This window comes from Thamnophis sirtalis, unplaced genomic scaffold, assembly GCF_051295495.1.
Source record: "Thamnophis sirtalis isolate CommonGarterSnake01/CBP01778 unplaced genomic scaffold, rThaSir2_p1.2 scaffold_6, whole genome shotgun sequence".
Taxonomy (NCBI): domain Eukaryota; kingdom Metazoa; phylum Chordata; class Lepidosauria; order Squamata; family Natricidae; genus Thamnophis; species Thamnophis sirtalis.
The window spans coordinates 9,539,979-9,564,099 of NW_028261386.1; positions in this window are offsets into that span (position 1 = coordinate 9,539,979).

Genomic DNA, 24,121 nt, shown 5'->3' on the forward strand with positions numbered 1-24,121 from the left:
TCTATCTATCTATCTATCTATCTATCTATCTATCTATCTATCTATCTATCTATCTATCTATCATCTATCTATCTATCTGTCTATCTATCTCTATACATATAGAAACCCACACACAACCACACGCATACATTCCTAAATCAAAATTATTATTTTTAAGGCAGTTCATTCATAATTAATATGCCCCTGAATCAATTACATGTATCATTCTATCTCAGCCCACACTGGAATAATTTGGTTATATAAACAGATGGTATACTTGGCCGAAATGAAGGCAAAAAAAATATTGAAAATTGCTTTTGCAGAGCTTCAGATTGGCTTCTTATAAAGACTGCTCTCATGGGCTGGCCACCCAGTTCTTGCTTTCCTGAAACAATTTGGTTTGGGGTGGTTTTGATTGAAAAGGAAAAGCTATTCAAGATATAGTCAAGCAAGGCCAACATTTAGCGCTTTTCGCCACCTAGAACCACTTGCTTGAGATGGGCAGCTGTAGGAATTAATTAAATAAATAAGGATAAATCCTCCCGTTTCCATCATCGCAGTTACTTTAATCCACTCAGATAAAAAAGCACACCCTTTGGCCTTGTGGGAATCTGAAAACGCAAAATGCATGCAGTTAGCCTCATAGAGTTCCTCTTCTTATTTCCTCACTCTTAGGTAAGGTAAAGGTAAAGGTTGCTCTTACAAATATGTGCTAGTCGTTCCCGACTCTAGGGGAAGGTTCTCATCTCTGTTTCAAAGCCGAAGAGCCAGCGCTGTCCGAAGACGTCTCCGTGGTCATTTGGCCAGCATGACTAAATGCTGAAGGCTCCTGGAACACTGTTATCTTCCCACCAAAGGTGGTCCCTATATTTCTACTTGCATTTTTTGCATGCTTTCAAACTGCTAGGTTTGCAGAAGCTGGGACAAGTAACGGGAGCTTGCCCCATTATGCGGCACTAGGAATTCCGAACCGCTGAACTGCCGATCTTTCAATCAACAAGCTCAGCATCTTGGCCCCTGAGCCACTGTGTCCCGCTCTTAAAGGACCCTGAACTCATAAAAATCTCCTGGCAAACCAGGCGTGTCTCTTTCAATAATGCTGCCATCTTTCCTGCGATGCCTCCTCCAGCTTCCAACAGTTGAAGGAGCAAATCTCAAACCCGTCCTAAGGGGGGAAAAAAATGTCTCATCCATTTCTCCTGCCTTCTTGGATTTGTGCTCCTCCTCTGAATTTAAAATTCTATTTCTGTTTTCCTCCAGCTCAGACTTCTTTATAGCTTGGAATTTAATGATCTTTTCACATAATGTTTCTTCTGCAAGGTCAGGAAATAATTCCATTCTGACATGATGTACAATAGTCTTTAAGAAAAAAAAGAAAAGAAGCGAGGCAATTGCCCCAGGGGTTTCACAAATGGGGGGGTGGGGGTGGACGGGAGCTGTAATGTGTAATTCAGGATTTGAGTTGATTGGATGGATCGATATTTTCCATCCAAGGCAAGTAAAGTTATCGGTGAAAATGAAATTCCAAGAGTTATTTCAGCATGTCAGGTGCCCCCCACAAGCTCCTGATTAGTGATTACTGGACAGACAGCAACAGGAAAAACAAATGCAGAATGATGGAGCACCCAGCAGAAAGTAAAGCAAGTAGTGTAAAACCCAATCTCCATGTAAAACTCCTAAAACTACTTTTGTTTCACAGGATTGACTTCTGGAAAAAAAAACCCTTGACAGATTCTGGAGCATTCAGTTGGGCATCATCCAGAGGAACAATGGAAGGTTCTAGAATTCTCTGGAACGTTCTACTCCATGATCAGCGCAGAGGTGGGTTTCTAATTTTTTTACTACTGATTCCGGCATGCTCCCGCCCACGTGTGATGCTTCTGCTCATGCGGGTGGGGGGGCGGAGCCTCCCACGGCTACTACTACTAGATCTCCCAATCCGGGCCAAACCAGTAGCATCCCACCTCTGGATCAGTGTCCAAACTGCTTGAATTGGTCCATTCTACTCCTTTTTGGTCAAACTACCCTTCTTCAGGTGAAAAGTGACTAAACTGAGGGCTCATCAGCTTGGATCTCATCAGATTGCCATTCTACTAATGAACCTTATAAATAAGATGTAATGAACATCTTATAAAAAAGTTGTTGAGACTCTAGAAAAAGAGCAACCAGGATGATTAGGGGACTGGAGACTAAAACATACGAAGAACGGTTGCAGGAACTGGGCATGGCTAGTCTAGTGAAGAGAAGGACCAGGGGAAACATGATGGCAGTGTTCCAATATTTGAGGGGCTGCCACAGAGAGGAGGGGGTCAAGCTATTCTCCAAGACACCTGAAGACCAAACAAGGAATAATGGATGGAAACTGATCAAGGAGAGATTCAACCTGAAAACAAGGAGAAATTTTCCGACAGTGAGAACAATCAACCAACGGAACATAAGTTGCCTTCAGAAGTTGTGGGAGCTTTGCCACTTGAGACGTTCAAGAAGAGATTTGTCAGAAATGGTGTATGGTCTCCTGCTTGAGTGGAGGGTTAGAATAGATGACCTACAAGGTCCCTTCCAACTCTGTTAATCTGTTAAAATCCCATCTTCTCAATGTAACCTGGAATATCTACACATGGTTTGTTTTCCCCCTTCTGTGTTATTACTATAACCATGTTGCTTATATTTTTCAATTTATATTGTTTTTCACTGTTTCCAAATACAATTTAATAGCTTATTAGGAACCTTGACTATCACTAAGTGTTGTACCTTTTTATTCTTGATGAATGTATTTTATTCTCCTTATGTAGACTGAGAGCAGATGCACCAAAGACAAATTCCTTCTGCGTCCAATCACACTTGACCAATAAAAAATTCTATTCTTCTTCAACAATGCTGACACTACCTAACCATTGCAATAGTGGCAAATATCTGTAGCTCAGGTGTAGGATGAGGGTGAAGGCTGTTTTTCGAAGCTCATGGGTTGGCTTCCAAATGTTTCGTTACCAAGGTAGGTAACATCTTCAGTGGAGTTTAGCGGATGTCGGTGTCAATGTTCTGTTTATAAGGGCTTCAGGTGTGGGTGTGTCAAGTGAGGGTCTTGTGATGAGTCAACTCTGAGTCGTGCGATGGGTCTTGTGATAAGGAGATTACCTCAGGTCAGGGTTTTTGGGAGACAGAGGTGGGTTCCTGCTGGTTTGGACCAGTTCAGCTGAATAGGTAGTAACTCAGCCGGCAACACCCCCGAACCGGTTCTATCGGTGGCGCCGTAGGCACTGCCACCTTGTTTTTTGCTTCTGCGCATGTACAGAAGCATTTTTTTACCTACTGTGCATCAGTGGTGGGTTCTGGATCCTGTTGTAACCGGTACTGTTGCAACGTACTTACCGCTTGCGATGCTCCGCAACGCTCCAGCTACTTGGTGGAGGATCATGCAGGCGCCGTATGCTCCGTGCACAGAAGCCCCGATCGGCTCAAATACCGGTAAGGAGGGCAGGCAAGCGGGTGGGCCCTCTAGAGCACCATACAGGAACGGTATCTGCTGCTCCCAGCAGGCACCAGTACTCCCATACTGGGGCGTACCAGTCATATCCCACCACTGCTGTGCATGCACACATGCACCTGAAGCACGTCCCTGAGAGAACCGGTAGTAGAAGAAGCCGGAACTCACCCCTGTTGGGTGGTGAACACCTGGTGTGTGTGTGTGTGTGTGTGAGAGAGAGAGAGAGAGAGAGATGATACCTAGCCTGGAAATGAAATGTTCGGAAACCAACCCACAAGCTTGGAGAATGAACCTTTACCCTCACTATCTAACCATCTCATCCTCTGCTGTCCCCTTCTCCTTTTGCCTTCCATCTTTCCCAACACCAGGGTCTTCTCCAATGAGTCATCTCTTCTTGTTAGGACAGCGGCCTCCAAGCTTTTGGGCACCAGGGACCGGTTCTGTGGAGACAGGATTTTCTGGAGACTGGACAGTGTATGGTTTCATGTGCTGCCTCCATGCTATGGATGGGGCTTCACATGTTTGCATGGCCTGGTTGCTGGCGTGCCGCAGACAATGCTGGCCCAAGGACTGGATGTTGGAGGCTCCTATATTAGGTGGCCAAAGTATTTGAGGTTCAGTTTCAGTATCTGACCTTCCAAAGAACAGTCAGGGTTGATTTCCTTTAGGTTGGAGTGCATGGGGGAGAAGATAAAATAATAGCATAGCACAGCACAGCATAAATAACACATAAAATGAAATAAATAAAAATAATAAAATGCCAGCGACAACTCTTTTTTAAAAATAAATAAATAAAAATAAACCAAGAAATCCTCAGTCCGGATGATCTCATGTTATGTACACTTCCCTCATTATTATTTAATTTTATTAACCTTGAACTTAAGCATGTGCCTCTGATCCAGTTCCCCATTTTCTGTCATCAACTGGGATCCTTGAGAAGATCAACACATAGACAATAAAAGGCAAACATACGGTAGATCAAGGTCAAAATATTTCTGTGGTTTCAATTGCAATAACATTCATCCACAAGTTCTTCGCTCATTGCACACAGCTTGCTGTTCATGTGTTAACTTCATGGCTTTTTAAAAGGGTTACAATGGAAGCCCACAGGATAAACTGCATTATGGGTAATCTTGGGCATCAAATCAAGAACGGACTCCAAAAGTCCCATCAAATCCCGTTCTTCAGCTATCTAATTATTGTTTAATAAGAGTTGGTACCTTAATTTGATTTTTCTCCCCATTTCTTTGCCAATGTTTATTTCCCAGTCCCCCTTCGTATCATTTTCCTTAAGCTGATAAGCCATTATTATTGCCTTGAGAGCTTGTCAGAAAGGTACTCCGCGAACTGAAAAAAGAAAGAAAGAAAGAAGAAAAAACTTGAGGAGAAAAATTGACACCTTCGACCAAGCGGTATTTGCCAATCAAATAATAATTTCATAATATTTTACAAATGCAGAGCCAATGCTTCTCGGTCTTTCTAATTCAACAGGCAGATCAATAAAAGACAAATGCAACACTTTTTATTAAATGGGCCACTGAATGTAGTTATTGTTCTCTTCTTCGCATCACCTAAAGCCGTGATGGTGAACCAATGGCACACGTACCAGAGGTGGCACGCAGTGCTCCCTCTGATGGCACGCAAGCCATGCTGTGCGTGAACATATCCCTCCCACCAGCAAGCTGTTCTTCAGGTTTCTGCCATGCATGCAGGGGGGGCATGTGCGGGAGATTGAACATGCATGTACGTGGGAAGGACATGTGAGGTGGGTCAAGTGCACATGTGCAGGGGTGGGGCGCATGCACAAGGAGGCTGTTTGGGGGTTTAGGTGCACATGCTTTGGGCACTCTGCTCGGAAAAGGCTAGCTACCACTGACCGGAAGAAAACCCGTCTGGAGATATATTTTGTTGACTCAGATGGGACATTCAATTATTCAGAAGGAGGCATAGAATATCCTACTAAGAAGCCCACACAAGTTTCTTTAGACTACAGTTTTGTTTTATTTACTTATCTATCAGGTTTATTTAAGGCTAGCTACCACTTGGGACACAACAGAAACTGTGGAAAGGCCATACTAGCCTCAACAGCCAACTGCTCATTACAGGAGCCATCTGTCAACGCATGAGAGTTCATGACTTGGAAGACATGGTAACAAGGTCAACCAATGAATAGCCATCGCAACTGAGTCAGCCAATAAGAGCTGTTTGGAAACAGAAACAGTGTTTGCTGATTCTGACAGCAAGGACCTGGGTGTGGCTTAGCTCTGTAGCTCTGAGTCTGTGCTGAGCTCTAAACTAGTTTGCTGCTCTGAACTGAAACTGAAACTGTTCTCTCCTCTGCCTGTGTTTGCTTGTATTTACTACCACGTTGGAAAACCTGCTTTTGGTATTGTATATTTACTTCATGTGTTATATTATATATAAAGAGAAGTTGAGAATGACTCCTGCTGAATCAGTTACGTGTGTGTGCTTTCTGTGATTGCTGCAACAAACTCTGAAACCATCAGTCCAGAAAGACCTCAGATTGTGTGCCTGGTCTGTTAGAGCCGAGGTGGCGCAGTGGTTAGAGTGCAGTACTGCAGGCCATTTCAGCTGACTGCTATCTGCAGTTCGGCGGTTCTAATCTCACCGGCTAAAGGTTGACTCAGCCTTCCATCCTTCCGAGGTGGGTGAAATGAGGACCCAGACTGTGGGGGCAATATGCTGACTCTGTAAACCGCTTAGAGAGGGCTGAAAGCCCTATGAAGTGGTATATAAGTCTAACTGCTATTGCTATTGCTATTTTAAGTTCAGTATTCTTCCATCTTGAAATTTATTTAATTTCTTCACTTTTATACACCTATTTTTAATATTAATATTAGCAATTCATTCATTCATTTCATTCATTTTTTCTTGATTGCAGAATTGCATCACAAAGCTTGGAAGAATGTCAGTGTCAGCCTTTAGCTAAATTCTCATTATTGTTGATGCTAATGAAAAAAATAGCTACATTCAAATAACACAGGGAATTAAGCAAATTTCCCCTCTGCTCCTAATCAAATTTTAAACAAGGTCCACAGGAGACCTGGTAAACTATGGGTAACTGATAAATGTGTCAAGAGATGAGAATTGCTTTCTCTGTTTTTAAAATAACGCACCTCTATAGGCTTCTAAAACACTCACTTGAGTGGTGGATCTCTGGATGGTTTTCAAGAGAGTTAGGAAAATAAAATGCTTAATAAATCTGTATAAAACAAAGTATTTCCCAATATACTTCTAAGTATGGTGTTTCTATTGTCATTTTCTTGTGTTTTGTTGTTTTTCTTTTGTCTTCATTTCTAGATTTAGGAGACTTATGAGAAATAAGTTATTTTGAGTTCCAAATTTTATTAGTAAATCAAAATACAAAATGCAAGGAAACATTCAAATAGTGGGAAAATAGAGGAGGAAAAAGGGGAAGAGGAAAAGGTGTAGGATAAAAGGGAAAAAAGAAAGAATTGTTCTTCTCTTTTTTAGTAGACTAAGGTATACACACATATGTGCTAGTTGTTCCTTCCTCTAGGGGGCAGTGCTAATCTCTGTTTCAAAGCCAAAGAGGCAGCGCTGTCCGAAGATGTCTCTGTGGTCATGTGGCCAGTATGACTAAACACCAAAGGCGCACACGGAACGCTGTTACTGTCCCACCAAAGGTGGTTCCTATTTTTCTACTTGCATTTTTGCATGCTTTCTAACTGCTAGGTTGGCAGAAGCTGGGACAAATAACGGGAGCTCACTCCGTTACGCGGCGCTAGGGATTCGAACCGCCGAACTGCCTACCTTTCTGATCGACAAGCTCAGTGTCTTAGCCACTGAGCCACCGTGTTCATTCATCAGTTGAGTAGAACAAGATAATAACATACAGCCTCAACTTTTTACTTTTATGTAATAATATGCAGTAGTCATTTCTATAACAACAAACCTATCTAGTCAGCAAAACCCAAAGTCAGTTTCATTTTTTTTCTCCCACCTGAAGCATAAAGTCCTGAAGCCATTTCCAGGTGGGGAAAAAAGCTGTATTCTTTTATTTGATTAGGGAAGTCAATTTAGCCATCTCTGCTAATTCCATCAGTTTTTTTCAGCCAGTCATCCTTTCTGGGAAAGGATTTCCATTTTTGTGCATGGAGCATTCTTGCTCCTGTCAGCAAGAAGGGAGTTAAGATTGACCTCTTCTTTACCTTAGCAACTCCTAAAACGTGAAAAATAATCTTAGTCAACAATTGCAAAAATCAAACAAAGAAAAAGGTGATAAGAGGTCTGGAGGCTAAACTGTAGGATGAACAATTGAGGGAACTAGGTGTGTCTAATCTAACAAAGGTAAGGAATAGGGGTGATATGACAGCAGCCTTCCAGTACTTGAGGAGCTATCATGGAGGAGTGGATGTTGATTTATTCTTCAAAGCACCAAAGAGCAGGGCAGGAAACAATTGTCAGAGAGAGTCCAATCGGGAACTGAGGAATTTTCTGACAGTGAGAACAATTAAACACTGGAATAGTTTGCCTCCTGGAATTGTGGGTGCTCCATCACCAGTGATTTCCAAAAATAGACTGGATAACGAATGGAATGGAATAGAATAGAATAACAGAGTTGGAAGGGACCTTGGAGGTCTTCTAGTCCAACCCCCTGCTCAGGCAGGAAACTATATAATTTCAGACAAAATATTGTCTAATCTCTTCTTTAAAACTTCCAGTTGTTCCATTGATGAATTGTGCTAATTGTCAGAGAATTTCTCCTTAGTTCTAGGTTCCTTCTCTGCTTGATTAGTTTCCATCCATCGCTTCTTGTACTGCCTTCAGATGTTTTGGAGAATAGGGTGACCCCAGGGGTGAGATCCTACAAGCTTAACAGCCAGTTCGCTGAGTGTGTGCTTTGCGTGTGTAGTTTGGAGAGAACTCATCTTCCGCATTACTGCTGGTGAGGAAAAGAGCTGTGGTGCAGCAATCCACTATGCCACGCCAATCAGCCGAGCTTCGGAAAAGGAAATATAGGTGAGTGTAGCGCAGGGGCGAGTGGGTGGGCCCACTTCAAAGTCGGAGCAAATCAGTTCGCTCCCAGGTGATAGTCAGAGCTAGCGGTTTGCATGAACCAGTCCTAACTGGTATAATCCCACTACTGGGTGACCCCGTTTTCTTTGTGGCAACCCCTGAGATATTGCAACACTGCTGTCATGTCACCCCAGTCCTTCTTTTCATTAAACTAGACATACACAATTCTAACCACTTTTTAAAATATGTCTTAATCTCCAGTCTCCTAATCCTCTTTGTTGCTCTTCTCTGCACTCTCTCTAGATTGTGGCAATCAAAACTGGATGCAGTATTCCAGGTGTGGTCTTACTATGGCATTATAAAGTGGTATTAACACTTCACGTGATCTTGATTCTATCCCTCTGTACAGTGGTGTGTTTAAAAAAAAATTCGAACCTACTCTGTGGGTGTGGCTTCCTTTGTAGGAGTGGCTTGCCGGCCATGTGACCTGGTGGGAGTGGCTTGCTGGCCATGTGTTCTCTCTCTCTCTCTCTCTCTCTCTCTCTCTCTCTCTCTCGTGCTCTCTCTCTCTCTTTCCTTCCTTTTGTCTCTCTGTCCCTTTTTCCTTTTTTCTTTCATCTCTCTCTCACTTTTTCTTTCTTTTTTCTTTTTTCTTTTTGTCTTTCTTCCTCTCTTTCTCTCTTTCTCTCTCTCTTTCTCTCTCTCCCTCTCTCTCTCTCTCTCTCTCTCTCTCTGTGTGTCAGTGGTGGGTTTCAAAAAATTTTGGAACCTCTTCTGTAGGTGTGGCCTGCTTTCTGGTGGAACCTTTTCTAACCGGTTTGGTAGATTTGACGAACCGGTTCTACCGAACTCGTGCGAACTGATAGGAACCCACCTCTGCCTCTGTCAATATAGCCTAGAGCTGTGTTGGCTTTTTTGGCAGCTGCTGCACACTGCTGGCTCATATTTAAGTGATTGTCCACTAAGACTCCAAGATCCCTCTCACAGTTGCTACTATTGGGCCAGGTACCCACCTGTACTGTACCTGTACATTTGGTTTTTCTTGCCTACCATACTTGGTAGGCAAGTATGGTAAAAGTTCTGCCATCTTGAGCAGGAGCTGGACTAAAATAACCCCAAGGTCTCTTCCATTCTATGCTCTATGCTGTACTTCACTTGACCAGGGACACTATCTGGATGACCTTGCCTGAACCTTAGAAACCTTCTGAAGTGCAATCAAGTTGCGAAGTTCAAACCAAACCAAACCATCTACAGAACAAAGCAAGGACAATTTGCTTCCAGACTCAGCTGATAAAATCTGCACTGTTGTGTCTATGAAGTCACTGGGAGTCAAGCTTAACTCAAAGGAGGCCTCTATTACATGGGATTTCATAGTGTCAAGTACAAGAAGACATAAGTCGGTAGAGATGGAAGTGGAAATGGAGATAGAGACAGAGATAATCAAAGATAAGTAAGTCCCTTAAGCATCCTTATTTCATTTTTTTTGAGTTCCTTTATCTCTGGACCCTTTTATACCTGAAAGCAAGAACATGGTTTGATACTGGTTTTTTATTTTGTCCTGCGATGAAATTCATGAACCCTTTATTAGCACCCTGCTGTTTTCTCCCTCCTCTACCTTAGCTTAGTTTGCTTTAGGTTTTAAAGAACTCTAGTAGAAAGGAGCAAAAGTGACATTGCTTTGCAGGTGACACTATACCAGCATTTATTCTTCCCCTGGAGTATTTTGCTATGACTGAAAATCCTCTTATGATCACTGAAAGTCATAAATCCAACACTTTTTTTTTTTTGCATTGCTCAAGCATGACGATTTTAATAAACAAATGGCTGCTGTCTTATCTAAATTGATACTGTAAATGACCAGATTGATCAACGTCATCCTAAATATCTTGTCTTCCCATAAATCTAGCAACAAACATTCATTCCATTAAGGCAAAACCATTCCCTCCCTCCCTCATTACTCACTACGGGGGGGAAATTAGATTTTCAGTGAAAGATTTGGCAAACATTTCTACTTCTTTGAGAAATGTTAGCTTGGTTGGTGGCGAGCCAATCTGCTTTACTGGCATATTTCCTTGAGTATCCTTGCTGTAAGTTCTTTGATAGGAAAGGAAGAATTGGGATGAAGGAAAAGAAAGGACAGATTTTCACCCCGTTCTGCTGGGGAAAAGGGATCATTTTGGAGAAGACCACTGTTGAGATGTACTGAAGTTCATTTGTTGCTTCCCCATGGAGTGAACTTCTGAATATGAAGTTTGAAGATAGTGTGTGTCAGTATTTATCAACCTTAGTAGCTTGAGATGGGTGGACTTCAACTCCCAGGATTCCCCAAGCAGCCTTGCTGAACATGTTGATGTAACTAACATCAAGTGTACTTTTTTACAAGCTATCTGGTGCTAACTAAATACCACCAGAGACTAAAATGAAAGTTAGAGAATATTGGGGGGGAAAAGGTCTAGGTAGAGTTGAAAAGTGTTGTGTCTTCTCTGAATACTTGTATGTGTGTGTCAGTGATTCAAAAAAAAAATTACTACCAGTTTTTTGGGCATGGCTTGGTGGATGTGGCAGGGCATGGATACTGTAAAATCCCCATTCCCTCCCCACTCCATGGGAAGGATACTGCAAAAATCCTCATTCCCTCCCGATCACCTAGGACTCGGGAGGCAAAGACGAGATGGGGACGTGGCCAGTCAGAGGTGGTATTTAACAGTTCTCCGAACTACTCAAAATTTCTGCTACCAGTTCTCCAGAACTGGTCAGAACCTGAATACAACACAACCTCTGGTGTGTGTGTGTGTGTGTGTGTGTGTGTGTGTGTGAGAGAGAGAGAGAGAGAGAGAGAGAGAGAGAGAGAGAGAGAGAGAGAGAGAGAGAGAGAGAGAGAGAGAGAGGAAAGGGAGATCAATAGTGGGAGGAAAGGAGAGAGGGAGAGAGGGAGCAGAAAAGGGAAAGAGAAGGAGGGAGAGAGAGAGGAAAGGGAGGGAGACAGAGAGAGGGAAAAGGAGAAGGGGAGGGAGAGCGAGGGAGAGAGAGGGGGGGATTGTTATCAGAAATTTCAAATCCATTTGGTATTGAAATGAAAATGGCGCGAAGTCCCTATGAGACTCTTTGCAAGAATGTGGCATATGAACGCAGCTATAAGTTTTCCATTCTCTCAGAAAAAAAACCCACTTTTTGTGAATTTTCTATTGCTATGGGGTACAAATGCATTGGGCCTTGTTGGTACTAATTTTATTATACAGCTTAACAGATTGACATTAATAAGTGCAGATCAAATATATCCAGGGAGATCATCTGTTATGCTATCAGGTGCCAGTAGTAAAATGAGCTTTCCCGTTGAAGTATGCAAATAGCTTCTGCCTTTGACAGTTAAGAAACAGATTTCTTGGCCTCATCTTCAGACAGCAAAAAAAATAAAAAATAAACATTTTCAGGATGTTGAAAATATATTTGGGAGAGGAAAAGTGGAGAAGCACCATTCTCTATTTTTATCGGAAGGAATGAGTTGAAAATCTGGACGCTTACAAGCTGGGGAAGAATTCTCAGGAGTAGGAGAACGTATTTGGTTTACATGTGAAAGTTAGCTTTGGGGGGGGGCATGGTTGTTAAGTGAATCACTGCAGTTGTCAACTGAATCACATGACTGATTCAACCACAGTTGACTGACTTAACCACAATTGAGCCCAAAATTTATGTTCCTAAGTGAAACAGTGGCTGTGAGTTTATGATCTTGCTTGCCACAGTTAGTCGAGTGAATTGTTGAGGTTGTTAACCTGGTTCACCGACAAAAGGGCGGTGACAAAACTGCGTGTTCTAAAGCGCTCCGACGAATGAGCGCTGAATCGCGCCGACAACAGCGCAGCGACAGAAGCGCGCTGTAAAACTAACCCTAACCCTAACCCTAAACCTAACCCTAAATGTAACACTAAACCCAACCCTAACCCTAAACCTAAATATAACGCTAAACCTAACCCTAACCCTAACCCTAACCCTAACCCTAACCCTAACCCTAACCCTAAACCTAATCCTAAACCTAACCCTAAACCTAACCCTAAACCTAAACCTAAACTTAACCCTAACCCTAACCCTAACCCTAACCCTAACCCTAGCCCTAAGCCTAACCCTAAACCTAACCCTTACCTTAAGTTAAAGCGCCCTTCTGTCTCCACGCTGTTGTCTCCGTGCTGTTGTCGCCGCCCTGATGACATCGCGGTTTTAGCGACGCGGTTTAGTCGGGCGCGGTTTTGTCATTTGCCCTTTTGTCGGGTCATGGTTAAATTAGTAACATGGTCATTAAATGAATCTGGTTTCCCCATTGATTTTGCTGGTCAGAGCTTCACAAGAGCTGATCGCATGACCCCGGGACATTGCAACTGTCATAAATATGAATCAGTTGCCAATGAATTTGGGAATAGGGATAAATCCAAATTTCTTTAGGCGAGGGAGAACTTCTCTGATCATTTCTTTAAGGCAGGATATTCCCTAACAATGGTGGCAACTATACAGGGAGTCCTTATGAACACAATTGAGCTCAAAATTTCCATTGCTAAGCAAGACAGTTTTTAAGTGAGTTCTGCCCCATATTAAAACCTTTTTTTGTCACAGTTGTTAAATGAATCCCTACAGTTGTTAAGTGAATCGGGCTTTCCCTATTGGCTTTGCTTTCCAGAAGCTAGCTGAGAAGCTTAGCAATGGTGATCACGTGACCCAGGGAAACCGCAACTGTTATAAATACAAGCCAGTTGCCAAGCATCTGAATTTTGGTCATGTGACCAAGCTGCGACGGTCATAATTGTGAAAAACGGTCATAAGTCATTTTTTCCAGTGTCATCGTAACTTTGAACAGTCCCTAAATGAACTATTGTAAGTTGAGGACTACTTATAATCCCGGAATGCTGCAACCATCATAAATACATGCCAGTTGCCAAATTCCCAAATTTTGATCATGTGACTATGGGGATGCTGTGAAAATAATAAGTGTGAGGACCAGTCATAGGTCATTTTCCCCCCCAATGCTGTTGGAATTTTGAAAGGTTACTAAATGAACAATTGGAATAGAATACAACAGCAGAGTTGGAAGGGATCTTGGAGGTCTTCTAGTCCAACCCTCTGCTTGGGCAGGAAACCCTATATTATTTCAGACAAATAGCTATCCAACATCTTCTTAAAAATTTCCAGTGTTGGTCGGGCATTCACAACTTCTGGAGGCAAGTTGTTCTACTGATTAATTGCTCTAATTGCCAGGAAATTTCTCCTCAGTTCTAAGTTGCTTCTCTCCTTGATTAGTTTCCACCCATTGCTTCTTGCTCTACCCTCAGGTGCCTTGGAGAATAGCTTTGCTCCCTCTTGTTTGTGGCAGCCCCTGAGATATCGGAACGCTGCTCTCAGGTCTCCCCTAGTCCTTCTTTTCATCAAACTAGACATACCAAATTCCAGCAACTGTTCTTCATATGTTTTATCCTCCAGTCCCCTAGAGTCTCCACATCTTTTTTACATCGTGGCAACCAAAACTGGATGCAGTATTCCAAGTGTGGCCTTACCAAGGCATTATAAAGTGGCATTAACACTTTGCATGATCTTGATTCTATCCCTCTGTTAATGCAGCCTAGAACTGTGTTGGCTTTTCTTGGCAGCTGCTGCAAACGGCTGGCTCATATTTAAATGGTTGTCCACTAGGACTCCACGAACCCCTCTGACAGTTACTACTATTGAGCGAAGAAGGATTGGGGACAGAGGTTAAGATACATTCCTTTTCTGCTGCAGGATTTGTTCCAAGATACAACTTCCCTATTAAGATTCTCCTCCATCTTGATGTTCTTATGAAAGATGCTTAAAACCAAGCTCCTTCAAAGAGCTTTTGTTTTGGTGGCATGGAGGCCATCTAAGTTGGCAGGCTGTTGACAATTTCGTACCATATTGATTTGTTAAGTCGTTCATTGCTATTTTTACATAAAGCTTCCTGTGGTTGGTCTGTATTGTGTGTACAGGGTTGTTAACGGCTGACAATCCAGCTGAATTCAGCAGCACCAAACACACACACACACAAACACACACACAAACACACAAACAAATACATTGGGCCTTGGAAGGTGATCAGAAATGAATGGGAGAAGTGACCCCCAAACTAATCTTTTCAGAGTAGACAATTCCAGGCACACCTCATCCTGCTATCCAGTGGTGGGTTTCAAAAATTGTTCGAACCTACTCTGTGGGTGTGGCCTCCTTTGTGGGAGTGGCTTGCCACCCATGTGACCGAATGGGAGTGGCTTGCCGCCCATGTGACCGGATATGAAGATGCCGACGACACTTGTCAGAACCACCTTAAATTACCTCACACACAGCACTGGCATGCATAAGAATATGATGTAAACTTGTTTTTTAAAAGGCATCTTTGGTTTGCGTTAAAACAACTTCAACAAACGCAATGTTCTGATTGCACCCCAAACGCAGTAGTCATCCTTACCTTTCACAGAGGCACTGAGTTTTATAAATAGGAGCATGATAGTGTAGAATAATCATATCCAAGGACCAGTGGTGGGTTTCAAAAAATTTTGCAACCTCTTCTGTAGGTGTGGCCTGCTTTCCGGGTCCACTGGTGGAACCTCTTCTAACCGGTTCGGTAGATTTGACGAACCGGTTCTACCGAATAGGTGCGAACTGGTAGGAACCCACCTCATCCTGCTATCTCTAAAGTCACTCTCACAGAAAAATGCTTGCCTAAAGAACAACATTCTGTTTCCAAGAACAGGAAGGAGGCAGCTGTTATGCAGGCAATTATCAGTTCCGATAATCCCCAAATACCAAATATAAAGACAAATCAAGATATGTCATAGGCAGCAAAGTGGGCTTATAGGTGCATTCTTGGTTGCTTCCTGCAAAATCTTTTTTCTTGAACATGTAAAAGTGGAGCCATTTGAAGCTCCTGAAATGAGTTGTGGAAAAGGAACTGTCTATCATGGAGACTTTCAGTCACATTATCAAACATGGAATTTATTTGACTGGTGGTTGGAGAAAAGGGGTGGAGATTAATTTGCTATTTGTATTGTTAAGCAAATTAAATACCCAGACAACACAATGTTTATAAAGCACTATGAAACATAGTTAATAGAAAATCTGTATATAATCAGAGTATTATAAGATATGGAATAGGTTGGATAATTGGCTCGAAAGGAGATATAAAATTAATGCATAATGTTTGAATAGAAAATATAACAAAAGGAGGTGGTAAATATTCAGAAATCAATAGAGATGTTGTATATATGTTGTATCTATTCTAGAAATTATAATCATGAAACAAGGAGGTATATGTATGAAACAATAGACCGTTGAATGGAAAAGTAGAAATTAGAAAATAAGACTACGATAGCGGAAAGCTGTAAAAGTGTAATTGTGATTTTAATGTTTAAAAATGCTTAATAAAAATGACATTAAAAAAAGAAAAAAAAACAAGCCAGACATGAGGGCAATGGGACTCTCCTCTTTTGCTCCCTGCCAATTGCCAGTTGAAACAATTATTCAGAGCTTGAATAATAGCCCCCAGGATTAGTAACTAGCCATATAGCCCCCAGGATTAGTAACTAGAGATTCACAGTTTTAATGAATTAAAAGCAGTTTATATGCTTAAAAAATATTTTGCTTCTCATGCAAGAAACTTTTTCCAGTTCTGACGGAAGAACTGAAGACGTTTCTTGGATGAGAAATGAAACATCTTTGAAACTACCAGTAAATATTTGTAGTTTTCGGTTGAGCTGAAGGGTCCTTGGTGCTCTCTAAGCTTGGTTGTTTTCTTGCAGATGTTTCATTACCAAACTAGGTAACATCATCAGTGCACTGTCGAACTAGTTACCTAGTGTGGTAATTGTTCTGACCCAGCCTTAGCAGAAGCAAGTGTTGTGGACCACCAGTGGCCAGTGGAGCTGGCAGCAGATTCGGACAGTGAGGAGGTTGGGGAGGAACACGGGCCAGTCCTGGAGTCTGGGGATGGCTCTGAGGAGGGCTCTGCGTCAGAGGCAGAGATGGGGCCAGAGCGATCTGACAGTTATCAGATGCCTTCAGAGTCATGTTAGCTTATTTGGCAGCTGCTATACACTGCTGGCTCATATTTAAATGTTTATCCACAAGGACGCCAAGATCCCTCTCACAGTTACTACTATTGAGCAAGGTAGCACATATACTGTTTCTGTGCATTTTGTTTTTCTTGCCTAAATGTAGAATCTTACTTTTTTTCACCATTCTATTTTTATTATCTTTATATTTATTACCCCTCCCATGGGGAGAGACAATAACAAAGGGATTCCTGCCATGGGCTGAATGACTAGTGGTTTTATTTTACTTTTTGTTGTTGTTGTTGTTGTTGTTGTTGTTGTTGTTGTTGTTGTTGTTGAGATGTACTCCCTGAGTTACTGAATTAACAAATAAAATACAGAAATAATGTTCTTCGGAGGAAGCTGATATCAGTTAATACTGCATTTATTATAGGTGACAATAACGATAACAAGAGGGCCACGTGGAAATCAATGAGTATCTTCCAAGTTTAAAAGCCTCCACCTGGACAATATTTCCTCTGTCTCATATGATATATGGAATTGAATATTTTCATTCTAATGTAATTGCACCAGGAAATTGGCCACAAGTTCTGGCAAAGCGGGTTTATTTTTTTATTTTTCCCCTTAAGATAGAATTTAGAGAGAGAGAAGGAGAGAGAGAGAGAGAGGGAGGGAGGGAGGGAGAGAGAGAGAGAGAGAGGGAGAGAGAGAACGCGCATGGTACATAAATATAGAAACAGAGGACAAAATAGGTTTTTTGTTAATATAATTAAACTGTTAGTGGCTAAATTACATTGTAATTGATTGGAAAATTGCTTTTCCTAATGAGATTTAGCCACCAGGAAATAGCTTCCCCCCCCCCTCAATCTGCTGAATGTGCAGCTCTTTAAACAGCAAATTGTCTCACTTTCTTTGTTAGACATTCTGCAGTTAACTTTCTATAAGAAGAGGAACACCTTTTAATAGGTAATTTTAGATACCGTGGGCTAAATTATTTTCTCCACTGCTCAGAGAAGCCACAGGCTCTAATAAAGGTGCTCTGATTGAGCATGTACAGGGGGGAGAGAGTATTGTATAGTGACACAATTATATACATTCAATACATAACAGAGAGAGTCCTGTGGGACTTAGGTAGGAGACCTGAAAGGTGTTGTCTGGCTTAATTTTGCCCTCAGGAATCGTAAGGTCAACACACAGAAATATTTGTTAGTGGTTTAAGTTCTGTCCAGGTTTTTTGGAAGAAATGGCCTTCTGGGTTCAGTTCCAAGTGGGGAGAAAGACACTGGAAACATGATGGCTGCTTGGAAAGATAGTTCTAATGATGGACAGGACCACATGCCTTGAAGGTCTTGAAGAAAAAAAGGGAAGAGATGCTGAGAGTGTCAGCGTTCCAAGTATCATGAAGAATTAAATCAGAGTCCAAGGCAAAACGATCCTTAAAGTTCCAATTTAATAAGTCAGATATCTTGGCACATCTGTGGAATCCCAATTCTGGAACTTACCACGGATTCCCACCCAGTTGAAAGTTCATGATCTTGTCCCCACACCCACAAATCCATCACATGGTCCAATCTTCTTCCTCCACGCTGGCATCTCCACCCAGCTGGTTCCAGTCAGGTGCAGAGGTGCGGAGACAAAAGATGACCTTGGGCTTCTAGAAAAGAATGATGACAACACATTCCACAATTCTACTCCTTTCTATTCCCCCCTCCCAACTACTACACTAATGAAACAGGATAATGAAATAAGAGAGTGTGTGGCAGGCCAAAGATCCTAAAAGGGATATAACTGCAGGCCTGATAGAGAGAGCCTGAGTTTTATACCCTCTTTAGGGTCCCGCCTTGGAGCTTCCTGTTCCTGTTTAAGAAATGTATTCTGATTGGTGATCAGACTCCTAGGGGGCGGGGCAGAAGTGGGTCCCTACTGGTTTGGACCAGTTTGGCCAAGTAGGTTGTAACTTGGTCTGCCATGCCCCTGAACTGGTTCTATTGGTGACGGCGTAGTCAGCATTTATTTTACTACTGTGCATGCATGCATGCATAGCACGCATCAAGCATGTCCCTGAGCAAACCGGCAATAGCAGAAACCCTGGAGCGGGGGTTATAGCTAACTTTGTAGGCTGCCTGTCTCCCAGGCTTGGTTGAGCATTTCTGGCTGATGTAATCTTCCCAGGTGCCATGTGGTTAGATGGGTAGAGGGCTAATCCTATCATGTCCTAACTGCTATGTCATCTGTGTTGCAGATGAGCCAGCTCAGGCGTTAATGGACCATTAACAAAGGGGGGGGGGAATGGGTTTCTGCCTCCCTTTTAGGGGAAATATTCTGCCCTTTTTAATATTTCCTAAAATATTTCATTTTCCTAGGAGAGGGGTGGGTCCTAACTTCCTACACAGGTCATTTGGAACCAACTCAATATTTGTGTGGTTTCTGGAGAAACAGGAATACAAGCATGAGGTAAACTTCATTCCACTTTCGTGAAAACTAATAGCATCTCCTCCACACTCAAATCTGCATAAACTGGGTATAGTTTTTTGTTGTGGCCAGCAGGAGCCATTGGAGCTGCCACCAGACTCCGACAGCGAGGGGCCCGATGAGTCGGCTCTGGAGGATGTGGAGGACCCTGGACAGGGTTCCGACTCCGAGCAGGGCGCAGAGAGGCTGGTTGGCCACCAGGATGCGCCTGAGCCTTGGACCAGTGGGGAGGAGATAAGGGAGAGTGAGCCAGAGACCAGTAGTGAGTTGTTCCTGGATGCATGGCACCGAAGAGCTACTAGGCGTCAGGAACAATTACGCAATTACAGGAGGTGATTGCACTCAGCTGGTGGTCATTAGGCTCCTCTCCAGACTATAAAAAGACTACTTGTGCACACGCCCTTCTTGCAGAAGTCAACGCAGGCATTAATGCTGGAGAACTTTGTTATGAGCTTGGCAGGCTGGATTGCTGCCAAGCCTTATCTGTGTTTATTACTACCCAAGCTTGTCTGTGCCGGTTTGCTGCCAAGGACCTGCCTGTCTGTTAATTAAATGCCGTAACTAATCTTTGGCTCAGAGAGTGTGTTGGTGTAGGACGGGGCAGGGGGGGCAGAACAGTTTTTTTTGTCAATCTAAACTTGGTCCAGATGCCATGGCTTCAGAGCGGTCACTGAAGATGGCCACCCCCCTCCCCACACACACACCACCAGTCTAGAGAGCTTGTTCTGGACCTGCCGAAAAGCTTGCCAATGCTCCTCCCGGTCACAAGAACACCTCTCTTTCTTCAAGATGGTTCTGGCCCAAAAGGCCTCCTGACAATGGTTCACCAGCTGGGGGTTTTGTGAGGCTCCTCAGAGCTCGCTATTTCCCCTGCCGTTCCATTGTGACGCTTCCAGGTTCTCTTTTTATTTTATTTTTTTAACGGGGTGGCTTTCAAATGGAAAAATGTAAAGAAAAATGCCCCAACTCAGTGTTTCTTAACCTTGGCAGCTTGAAGATGGGTGGACTTCAACTCCCAGAATTCTTTGCTGACTGGGGAATTCTGGGAGTTGAAGTCTACCCATCTCCAAGCAGCCAAGCTTGGCAAAAACCTCTCCTAATTTATGCTGATTTTGAGTGTGGAGGAGATGTAGTTTTCACGAAAGTGGATTGAAGTTTACCTCACAGTTGTATTCCTGTAGAAGAATGATAGGGGAAAATCAGAAGACATACAAAAGGGAAAAAAAAGAAGAAAAAATAGAACATAAGATTAGGAAACAGGAGAAAGAGAAGCTGAAGAAAAATAGAACATGAGAGCAAGGGATGCGTTAAGAGAAAATGGTGAGGAAAAGAAGAAGGTAAAAAAGAGAGATTTTGGTAGAAAATGATATATGTTGATATTGTGGATGCTATATAAAATAAGATATTATTGTTAAATGTGCATAACCAATTAAGTAAAATGCTTGTTATACTAAAATGGGATTTGCTGATACAAGCTGCATATAGAAATAACAATCTACAACTCTGCACCTGACCGGAACTGGATGGGTGGAACTGCCAGCATGGCAGTGGGAGATTGGACCATGTGATGGACCTGTGGGTGTGAGGGGCAAGATCATGAACTTTCTACTAGGTGGGGAAAACTGGGAAGCTTTCAGATTCAGGTTTTCCCAGATGTGCCAACATGGCTCTCTTAATCAATTGGAACTTTGAGCAATACTTTGCCTTGGACTCTGATTTAATTTTGGATGCTGTTTGGAACCCTGGCAGTGGTATTTGTATGTCAATTTATGATTTACTTCTGGTTTCCAGCAAAAAAAGGAGCCATTGTGGATAATAGGTTCACTTAATGACCACAACATTCATTTAATAATGGCAGTGTTTGCTATACGACCATTGTGTTTGCTTAATGACTGCCACAATGAAGGTAAAAGAAACATGATGAATCACTTAACAACCAGTGTGGTGTACAATAATTATAATTCTGGGCTCATTTACAGTCATAAGTTGAATGCAGATAGTAGTCAACTTGGCTTACAATGGTTCGGTTAGTGACCGTTCAAAGTTAGAACGGCACTGAAAATGTGATCATTTTTCACAAGTATCCCCATGATCACATAATCAAAATTCAGACACTTGGCAATTGACTCATATTTATGACGGCTGCAATGTCCCAAGAATTGTATGATCCCCTTTTGTGACCTTCTGGCAAGCAAAGTCAATGGAGAAACCAGATTCACTTAACAATGACAGTGATTCACATAATGACTGTGGTAAGTGAGGTTGTAAAATGGAGCAAAATTCACTTGATCATTATCTTCCTTAGCAACACACATTTTGGGCCCAATTGTGGTCATAAGTCGAGGACTATCTACTACCTGTACTTGACTGGCCAGGTTGCCTTCCATCCAAAATCTCAGTGGAAAAAAGGGAAGGAGGCTATAAAAGAAATCAGATGTGGTTTCTATCAGAAAAAAAAAGAACAAGCTCTGAATTGAGATTGTTCGAAGAGTAATCACTGCTATAGCAAGTCCAAACAATTTCCAGGGTTTGCAGCATTGCCCTAGCTAGATTTTGTACATACATTAGTAAGCTCATGCATAAATTAAATGTATATATTATCTATCATCTCTCTGTCTGTCTCTGTCTGTCTGTCTATCGATCAATCGATCTATCATCTATCCATTCATCCGAGTCAGGGTTTTTTTGACTCATCGCAATTGTCTACACAAGTCCCTCTTCTTGGCAAATTTCTTAGAAGTGATGTGCCACTGCCTCCTTCCCAGGACACCCAGCTTGCTTCATGACCAAGGCAAGACTAGAACTCACAGTCTCCCAGTTTCTAGCCTATTGCCTTAATCACCGCACCAAACTGCTTCAGATTCTTCTTTTCTTTTCCCTTCCTGTCCCTTCCCTTCCTCTTCCTCTTATCTTCTTTCCTCTTTTCTTCCTCTTCCCTTCCCTTCCTCTTCCTTTCTCTTCTCTTTCCTTCCCTTCCTCTTCTTTCCTCTTTTCTTCCTCTTCCCTTCCCTTCTCTTCTTTTCCCTTCTCTTCCACTTCCCTTCCCTTCTCTCCTCTCCTCTCCTCTCTCAACTCCACTCCACTCCACCCCATTCCATTCCAATGGAGTGCTAGTCTGGTGTAGGAGAGCCAAAGACAACTCCTTCTAAAAATGTTGTCAAGAAAATATTGCCAGGCGTCCACACTGACTTGGAACCAGGGGTGGGTTCCGTCAAAGACTACTGCCAATTTGCTCAGGGACGCACTGTGCACATGTGAGCTTGATGTGTGCTGTGCTGTGCAGTGCACGCACATGCACAGCACAACTAAAGCTGCCCTGATCATGCGCAGAAGCAAAAAACAAGATGGCGTCACCTATAGCGCCGCCAGGACAACTGGTTTCAGGGTGTGGCAGGCCTGGGTCACTATCTCTTCCAGAGCCCTAGGCCGCCAAGCTACGACCGGTTCAGCCGAACCAGTCCGAACCGGTAGGTCCCCACCACTGCTCGGAACTCCTCTCCCACCCCAAATATATAAGTGATTATAGTTTCCCCCTTTTCAAAATGATGGGATATCAGAGGACTCATTTTTTTTTATACTTGTGGTTGGTGCCAGAGCTGTGATGAATGAGGGCTTCTGACCACCCATTCCTGTCCTATCTTAGCCCCCACCCCCACCCCACCCCCGGCCACCCAGAAAAATACCCTCGTGAGAAGTTGGGTTGATGCAACATCGCCGAAACATCATTGTACCCTGAAGCGGGAATGTGATTTTTCTGGGGTCTGCTTCTTTTTACAAGCAAAGTTGCTGCCTGTGTGGCAATTCATCTGATATCCTTCCCTGCCGGGTGTGACTGTGGGATGTTCGTGTCAATGACAGCCTTCACAAACCCAGTCAGCAAATGTCATTGCAATCTGAAAATGCCAGGCTCCGTCAGAGCTCTTTCCCCCTTAAAGGTAAACTTGGATTACGTTCTCACAATAGCCTGCCTGGAGAGAGAGAAGGGAGGGGGGGGAAGAGATTTTTTGTGATAATAGGGTAAGCAGCTCACAAGCTACCTATTACAAGAAACTGTGTGCTGAGCTCTAATTTCCCTATTCGCAGGCCCAGGCTCACAGCAGGCTCTGTGGCGAAGGGAAAGAGACACGGGTACCATAGCAACAGGACGGAAACTCAGGAGGGGCCGAAGTCATGAGTAAAATGTGATGAAAACAAAGGACACCCCCACCCCTTCTCCGGCTCACTGTAATTGCAAGGCAGAAAAGCAGAAGGGCTCCATCATTTCAATGCATCTGCCTGCCAACCAGCTTCGTGGCTTGCCTGGTCAAAACAGATGTTTTCTAAGAAGCCTACATGCAAAATAGGAAGGCAACAGTTAGTCAAACCTGGGTAAGAAGAAGGCTGCATTGAGACATAATAGGAATAGCACTGACTGGCACACCGCTTCGTCATCCTTTACAGCATTGTCTAAGCCAGGGTTAGCCACAGGGGTGGGTTCCAGCTTCTACTGCCGGTTCGCTCAGGGACATGCTACACATGCATGTGCAGTAAGTAAAAAAACAAGTTAGCGGTTCCTATGGCACTGCTGATAGAACCAGTTTGGGGGCGTGGCCGGCCGAATTACTATCTACTCAGCTGAACCAGTCCAAATCAGTAGGAACCCACCAGTGGCGGGTTCCGGATCCTGGTTCAGTGTAATGGGGCCGGGCGTCCATCACATGCACCTGCGTAGTGCACGCATGCATACTTACCGCCCGCGACACTCCGCGACGGCTCTGTGATGGCTCCATGATGCTCTAGCTGCTCAGCGGAGTGTCGTGCAGTTGCCGTATGCTCCGTGCACCTGCGCGTAAGCCCCAATCAGCTCAAATACAGGTAAGGAGGGTGGGAGGGCCCTCCAAAGCACTGTACAGGAATGGTACCTGGTGCTCTCAGCAGGCACTGGTACTCCCGTACTGGGGCATTACAGTCGTACTCCACCACTGTAACCCACCTCTGGTTTGCCACCCCCAGGGCCTTGAGCCTGTAGCCCACCCCCAGGCCTTGCGCCATTCAAAACCAGGTTGTGGAAGTGGCAGGCAAGCATGAACATGTATCCTCACTTGTGTGAACAGTGGTTGAGCGTGCTCACATGCTCTATTTGTGCAAGAGGTGAGTACATGCA